Here is an 8,307-nt window from a genome sequence, read left to right as displayed (position 1 = left end):
GGGGGGGGGGGGAAGGGGGGGGGGGGGGGGGGGCGGTCGATCGAATCCAGTAGTTCCAGGAGCAGAAGGAAAGGGCACTCTTTCCGGATAGTTCGTTTCGTTTTTACACATCAAAATCACCTTTCGAACGCCTTTTCGTCTTCCGTCTAACTTGCAACATTTTTTGTTGTGTAAAGGAATGCTGGATGGTAAATCGTCCCACCGCTACACTACCGTTGGCTTGGTTGACGGCACACTCGTTGCAAATCATTTCAAATAATCGCAATCGAAAGCTTTGGCGTTTTTAATGGGTGGGGGCTTCGGTGTTTAATTTTGTTGCGTGACACATGCTTTTAACATTTTTCCCCTGAAAGCTGATCCTTTAAAGAGTATTGTGTAAAAGTTTTGAATCAATCGAGGAAAAACTGACAATGATACAGATTTTTGAAAATCCGCGTTTCATACAAGGCTCCATGCAGAGCTCGCCACTTTGAAGAGCGTTTCCCGAAAACCAACGCTTTCAAAGTTACTACTGGACCGATCGTTTTGCAATTTTTAAACACATAATCTGTACCCTTTTTGCCAGGCAGTCCCGTCGAGATTGCAGAAAAATTGTTTATACTTTTTTTAAAACAATTATATAAAACTCGTTTTTATTTGCAAAATTGCAAAAAACATCACTTTTTCAACTTTAAAAATCTGCCAGAAATCGAAAAATAGGAATATCAACATAAACTCTCCGGAACTACCTAGATAAACTTATAATCTTTCAAACGAGTATCGATTTGTATTTTTCTGATGACCCGTCACGCAGCTACGATGGGCACCGTATAAAGTATCTTTTCCCAGACGCACCTTCATAAATTAGATGCCATGGATAAAGTTTCTCATAAATCTTCCCCAAAAATAGAACTAAATAGTCTTCAAAAGTTGTAGTTTATTATGCCGTTCACTTCACATATTTAAGTAGAATGGTTGCGTCACAAAAAATCGTCAAATATTATCCTTATTTTGGCCAGGAATTACCGAAGCCCCCCTTTAATTGGCGAACAAGCCGAGCAATCGATTTTTACTCCCTTCCAATTGATTCCAGTCTTTTACCATTTAGAATTTTGGTTTATAGTGAGCCAAAAGCCTGCTTTGAGCTACATGTTAGAGCAACAGCCACGCTGCTGCTTTACGTCGCCCTCCGGTGCAACCGAACACACCTCCTCCCAATTCTGACCTCCCAATGCTGGTAAGTTCTGAAGGATAATTATGCCCCAAAAATTTCATTCATGGTGATTGTGATTTATTTGTAAAGGCACCATTCGACTTATTTTTGTTTTTTTTTTTTTGCAAGTGAATGTCATGTTGAACAGCAAGTTTTCGAGAATATGTGGTTATTTTTGTTTGGGTAAGATTTATGGACCCGTGGCATCCAATACAGGGGTGGATGTTTGCAAAGCTGTACTTTTTTTTCCGGTGTGCATCGTAGCCGTAGTGGTGGATGATTTGAAATACACAAATTGACATTCATTTGCCAGATAATAAGTTTATCCAGGTAGCCGGGGGGCTTTGCACGTGAAATGGTTTTGGGCAACGCACATCAAAGGCGCGAATGCTCAGAAAACCGATACCGTTGTCAGTTTTGCTGCGATTGATCCACAAAGCTTTTGCCACAATACTGTTGAAAGGTTGGGCATTCATGAAAAATTGTAAAGAAAAAATAACCAGAACGTTTTGGGTAGTGGTTCAAGGTTGCGAGATTTTTAAATACGATAGTGTCATTTTTTCCCAGATAGTGTCAGTGTTTTCTACAACTTTTAGTTAGTTACGTTACTTTATAGAGGACATTTCCCGGGGCTCCACCCGTGCCCCCCTCTCCAATCACCCACAAAAAGGGGCGCGATCGTATCGTAGCACAGGACATAGCGTAGCGGAGCGGAGCAGCGCTTTCTGTTGGGCTCTGGGTAGTGGCGAGGATCCGGGAAATCCTGCAATAAAGGCGATGGCCAGCCCGAACCAAAAGGGGCCCGAACACACCCACACACGCGCACCAACCGGTAGCAATTGGGACAATGCAAATAGGACGGTTTTTGTATGTAAATCGCGGGAAAAAACCAACAACCGTCGATGGCGGTTGTTTGCGAGCCGTATGGAAGGGTTTGCAGGTGGTGCTGCTCTCTCTCTCTCTCTCTCTCTCCCCTTTCCTTCTTATCCTTTGCTTTTTCTTCTTCTTCTTCTTCTATTTCTACCTTTTACCGAGTAGCGAGCACAGTAGCGCCGTAGATCCGTAGAGGGTTCGTTCGCGGGTACGCCGGCACCAAGCCCCGTGCCCCGGGGTCCCCGACTTCTTCTATACCCCCCCCCCCCCCCCCCCCCCCCCCCCCCCCCCCAAAATGCCGGTTCGTAATCTTCGTGAGTCTCGTGAGCTTTCCTCAAGGTCACGCCACGCTCCCAGCGTCCCGGAGTGAGTTTTTGGTGTCAATACCGGGTGTTTTTTTTTTGTGTGTGTTATTGTTTGGACAACGCAACGCAACCGTTGCGACGCATGGCGACGCAGGTCATGTGGCCGGTGAGAGGTGAGGTCTTTGGGACCGTAGGTAGCCCAGGCGGCCTGCCTGCCCCGGGTTGCCGGGCCGTGGTAGTTCCGGGATTTCCCCCGCACGGAGCACGGGCAGCGGCTGCCTTGCCATGCGGCACTGCCTACCTAGAATGATCTCCCTCCCTCCCTCCCTCCCTTCCCGCTCAGTCCTCCAGCTGCAGCAGCTCGAGGGTAGTGCCTTAAAATTGATGGGAATTCCCCGGGATTCCAATCCCTGACTCCTAGCTAGCGCTCTCGGGCTGCTGCTGCTGCTGCTGCTGCTGCTGCTGTCTCTAATCGGCCACACACTCTACCTGGAGCTCGCGACCGGGACCGGGGCAAATCCGGGGGCACCGGGTCGCACGCACGAGCACAAGGGGATTTTGTTGTTTTAGGATCGGCGTTGATCGACGCGCAAGAGCCCTCTCTGCGCTGGCCCAGCCCATTGCTCAGCGGAATGGCGGAATTTGTTTGACAAATTGCTTGGCCAAACAACGTCGGGCCACCTTCGGTAGCCGCCACCGGCACCGCCACGAAAGCCGCTTGCGGAAAGTCCAACCGTGTGTCTCGCTCTCTCTCTCTTTTTTTTTCGCGCGATCGAAATAGCACCGATGTGTGAAGCGCACACACCCGTAAGCCCGCCGCGGTTTGCCCTAATTGGGCCGACTCCGGCTCCGGAACTTTGCCACCGGGCGGGCGGGCGGGCGGAATGACGCAATGGTCGCGTGGCGCCCGCCTGCGCACCGCAGATTTATGCGCGCTGCGTTGCGTTGCAACCGGTGCGGCAGGGCAACAGCCCCTTTTTGCAGTGTCCGGCCGTCCGGCGACGGTTTGCAACGGGCTGGCTATTTTCGGTCCGGTGGTGCGGGCCGGCTGACCGCGAGAGAAAGAGAGAGAGGGAGGGAGCGGGCGCGTGCGTAAATCACGCAGCAGTAACGGTGGCCCTTCGTACGCTCAAGGAACCCCTTCCCCTCCTCGCCGGACCCGGTCCAGCACACAGCACCGACTGGCACAGCTGGCAGGATCGCCGGGGTGGCCGGCGGGGGGGTTTTTTTTTTTTTTTTGGTGGGGGATATGGGAAGATGGGGTGACGCTCCATAAGCAGGGCCGTCGTTTAGCCTTTTTGGGGGGCCCTGGGCACATTATGACAAAGCCCCCTTCCCCCCCCCCCCTCCTTTTTTAAGCACTTGTAACGAGGCCGCTACAACAAAGCGTAGCACAATTTTGCAATAAGGTAAATTAATTGCAAAACAAACCAAACCATGAAAGAACAAAAAATTATCCTAAAGATTTAGAAAAATTATACCAACAGACTCTGTCAACTTTCTAGCGTATCTTTCTAGCGAAAACGTACCAAATAGGTTTGTGCAAATTGTATCTAATCTATGAGATTCTCTTAGAAAGCGTGTACCAGGTGTATGAGCTTAAGGGGGGGACTACGGTATTTAATTTTTATTTGTGACACATGTTTTTAACATTTTCCCCCTGAAAGCTGATCCTTTCAAGAGTATTGTGTCAAAGTTTTGGATCAATCGAGGGAAAACTGACAAAGATACAGTTTTTTGAAAATCCGCGTTTCATAAAAAGGCTCCTCGCTACTCTTTGAAAAGCGTTTCCCGAAAACCAAATCGGTTTTCAAAGTCGGTGCCCATCGTACCGTAAAAACTACTGGACCGATCGTTTTGAAATTTTTTAATAAGCTCATACATCTGGCAGCTTGCATTTAGCTGCTCACTTTGTAAAAACAGTCAAACTATTGGAGATTCTAAAAACATGAGAGGAGAAATCATTCTGTTCTTTGCGTATATCGCACCGCAGTTGCCTTTGAAAACCTCAGGACTGTCAACATTATACAGGGTGGCAACATTAAAGTGATACACCTAAACTATGACACAGAATTAAGTATAGATTTTATTTCGCGCTGCTGTGCGCTTGAATAACATGTTACAACACTAAACCTACTATTTAATTAGTTCAATTCAAATCATTCGTCTTTGTTTTTGATTACGGGCAGAAGTCGTTTTTGGAAACCATGACACGCTGCACGCACGACTTCGTTCGGCATTTCATCCCATATCTTCACCAAATGATTTTTAAAAGAGTCCAAACTCATATGAAATATGTTTCCTATTGCTTCAAATCTGGAGACGCTGCGTGACATTCCGATGAGCTTATAAAACATGGCAAATTTTGTGCACAGCGTATCTGTACAATCAATTTTCTTTATGTGCTGGTGCTGAACCCTATTGGGAACAAAAATCATGTTCTCCGTATAGTATCTTCGCACAAGAGACCTTGAAAACGATCTCCAAAAAACATGGTTTTGTTAATTTTTACGCCATTATCGATGAATAACAGAGGTAGTTTCCCTTTTTGATGATATTGTTCCCCAGAGCGTCACAGTTGAGGCATTTTGGTAGCTCTCGACTGCTTTTTTTGTTGGCTGGTATATCACGAAGACTTATGCCATAGAAACCATCATTTTTCTTATTCAAAGATGCCTCCAAAATGAACAATTTTTCGTCCGAAAAAAATAAGCTGTGAGCAGCGTGCCTCTTCAGGAACATCCGCGATCTGGCAACCCCTCTCGGCCACGGCCAGGCAATCCCATCGGGAAAACCCGTGATTCCTCTGCTTCTTCAAAGGACTATTGTCAAGGTCCTTTTTAATTATTTTTGCAAGCAGGTGTGCCTCATTTTCATATCACGCGCCATTTTATCGCCATTATTTTATTAATTATCGTTGGAGTGCTTACAGTCCGTGTTTCACTTGGTTTTACGTTTCAGGGATAACCGTACTACTATCTTTGAATCATTTGATGGTCTTGTGCACGAATATTCTGGACAAATTCCGATGCGATTACTTTATTCTTATCTTATGTTTGGTTAGGTTTTGAAGATGTGACATCATAATTTGTTTTCTACACGAATCCATTTCAATTTTGCCAGAAAACAAAACTCAAATTCAGTAGCAAACAGATCAGGCTTTCAAATAGAAAACACAGATCTGACATTTTGCTGTCATAACCACTACAGCGTGCACTAGAACAAGTGTATCACTTTAACGTTGCCACCCTGTACATCTTTTCATAAAACAAAGACCACTTACAGTAGAAAAACTGGAGATAAAAATGTTCTGATGCCAACAAAACATCCAAGATTTGTGGTGCGTGGCGCTAGTGTCCTTGCAAACTGGGAGACCCATACGGGAAATCAATTCGATTTTTAGTTGCGATTTAGTAGAGTTTGACGTTAGATTTCACAAGATTTTGGCTGTCCCTAATTAACATAATTGATTTTTGCGGCCTTCGTTGATCAATTGGGTAATTTTGTAGATGCTTCTTTTAGCTGCATTTCCTTTTGATGTTCTGCGCGACCTTTGCACCATAAAGCATCCCTTAAATATTCAAAAACAAAAGTGACAATTAATGATGTTCCAAGGGAGATTGTCAGTGGAAATTGATTTCTGATTAAAATAAACACAGAATGAACACCAGCTAACATGAAACAGATACCATTTTTCCCCCCTGGTTGCTAATATGTTTGATTTTTCAGGCAAACTAGCACAATTTTTTTGCAAAACCGGCAGGGATTTGGGAACCCTGGGCATATGCCCAATGGGAAAGATGGCCATAAGAGAGACCAGCCCGATTGCCAGCACGGAAAAGGTGAACTTAGGTTTGCATAAAAAATCGCACAATTCACATGAGAAAGAAAGAGAGAGAGAGAGAGAGAGAGAGAGAGAGAGAGAGAGAGAGAGAGTGAGAGAGATGCGGCACGGGGTATTGCGGCATTACGGTAATCCGTAGGTGACGCCGATGGTCTTCGCCATGGTGTTACCCTTCACACGCCACCGTCCGGAGAACATGGATGATACCGGGAAAGGGGGGGGGGGGGGGGAACGGGTGGTTACCTGCTCCCCATCGCCAGCTACCGTTCCCTCGTCTCTCTCTTTCTCTCTCTCTCTCTCTCTCCCTGTTTTGCTGTCTTTCTTCCCAGAACATCTTCCGAACTGCAGGACTCGTTATAGCCTGGAGCAGAAAACGCACGAGCGCCGGCGCACGGTGCGCATATAATTACATAAATTTCCCTTTTACGAACCGTCCCGGCAGCGCGGGGGTGGGAGTGGCGGTGTGGGGAGCGTGCACCTCACTCCACTCACTTCTTCGTCGTCGTCGTCGTCGTCGTCGTCTTTGTCGATCTCGCGCAGATCGCGCGCAGATGACCGTACACCAATAAAAGGGTGAGAGATCGAGAGAGAGAGAGAGAGAAGGAGAGAGAGAGAGAGAGAGAGAGAGAGAGAGAGAGAGAGAGGGTGCCGCTGTACAGAAGATCCCACAAGTGAGGTGGCGGCTCGGTAACGTTTCAAAAAATTCGCGCAGCGCAGCGCGGCCTGGCGCGGTGTCGGTTTCAATCATCATCAAACAGCGCAAATCGCAAGAATCGCCGTTGTGCTGTGGAGCTGCGAGAATGAGAGAGCACAAAACAGAGAGTGAGAGAGAGTGAGAGAAAGAGAGAGAGAGAGAGCGCAATAAAGAACGTGCTGCATCGTGCGAGCGTTGACTGTGAACCTTCTGTTGGGCTGCTGCTGCTGCTACTGAGAGGGAGGAAAATGCAATATGCGTCGCATTGTCGAGGTCAAGGGGTCCTTCCGGTCCTTGTGCTGATGAAGCTGAGCGCGATGAGTGGGCCCCAGATTGCCCTACCGTTGCTACTACGATTACGCACCCCTAACGCACCCCCCGGAGGGGTGGGGGTGTAGAAAACCATTCGATCGGCCTCATGTACAGATGGCACACGACACACACCTCGATCGAAGTGGCTAAAGCAACAGAAGCCAGAGAGCACCACAGGGGGGGTGCACCCCAGAGCAACCCCATGGGAAGGGGGTTGATGGATCGCTTATGGGGCCACTAATTGATAATGGCCCACTTCAATGGCCAATGGGATGGTGAACCGAGGGAGCGTGCTGCGAGGGAGGGCGGGCGGGCGGACTGGAGAGTTTGGGTGCCTGGGGTGGTGAAAGGGGTGCATATGGAGGCGCCTGGTGGTCCAGGAGTGAGGGATTGATTGATTGATGGGCGATTCCATTCAAAACGCAATTAAAACGCGATGATGTGAAGGGCTCCACCCCCCACCACCCCCTCCCCTCATTCCCTTCCTGACCAGCCGGTCCCAAAAAAAAAAAACAAACAAACCAACCAACAATTTGTTCGCAACAATTAACAGTGAACTACGGGAGGGGAAGGGGTGGGTTGCTGTTTGTTGTTGTCCGCTATCCACCCGGGACCCGCCGGGGGGATGGGGCCACCGGGCCAGCGGAGTGGAGGGCCCCAATCGATGGCCTCAATAGGCCCACCGGGTCCCTCCAAATTGATGGTGTTGGGCACGTTGTGGCCCGGCCATGAGCCACGCGCACGGCACGGCCTTTCAAACAGGTGTTGCGCGCCACAGTGCCAAAGCGCCATGTTGGCGCCATGATGGGGGGGGGGGGGGGGGGGGGTGTTGGAGTCCTGCAGCGGCGCCGCCGGCACCGGTACCCGTCCGCCCGTTTGCCCGCGGAACACCAAACCATTGTCGGGCACTCGGACCCTTGGTTGCCCCATTAAGGGGGGGACTTCGGTATTTTGGGGCCAAAAAAAAGGCCCTTTTTTGACGATTTTTTGTGACGTAACCATTCAACTTTATTTATGCAAATAAATGGCATATTAATCGACAACTTTTGAAGAATATTTGATATTGTTTTGAGCAACATTCATGTAC

This window comes from Anopheles aquasalis, chromosome X, assembly GCF_943734665.1.
Source record: "Anopheles aquasalis chromosome X, idAnoAquaMG_Q_19, whole genome shotgun sequence".
Lineage (NCBI taxonomy): Eukaryota > Metazoa > Arthropoda > Insecta > Diptera > Culicidae > Anopheles > Anopheles aquasalis.
Note: the sequence above shows the minus strand (reverse complement) of the source record.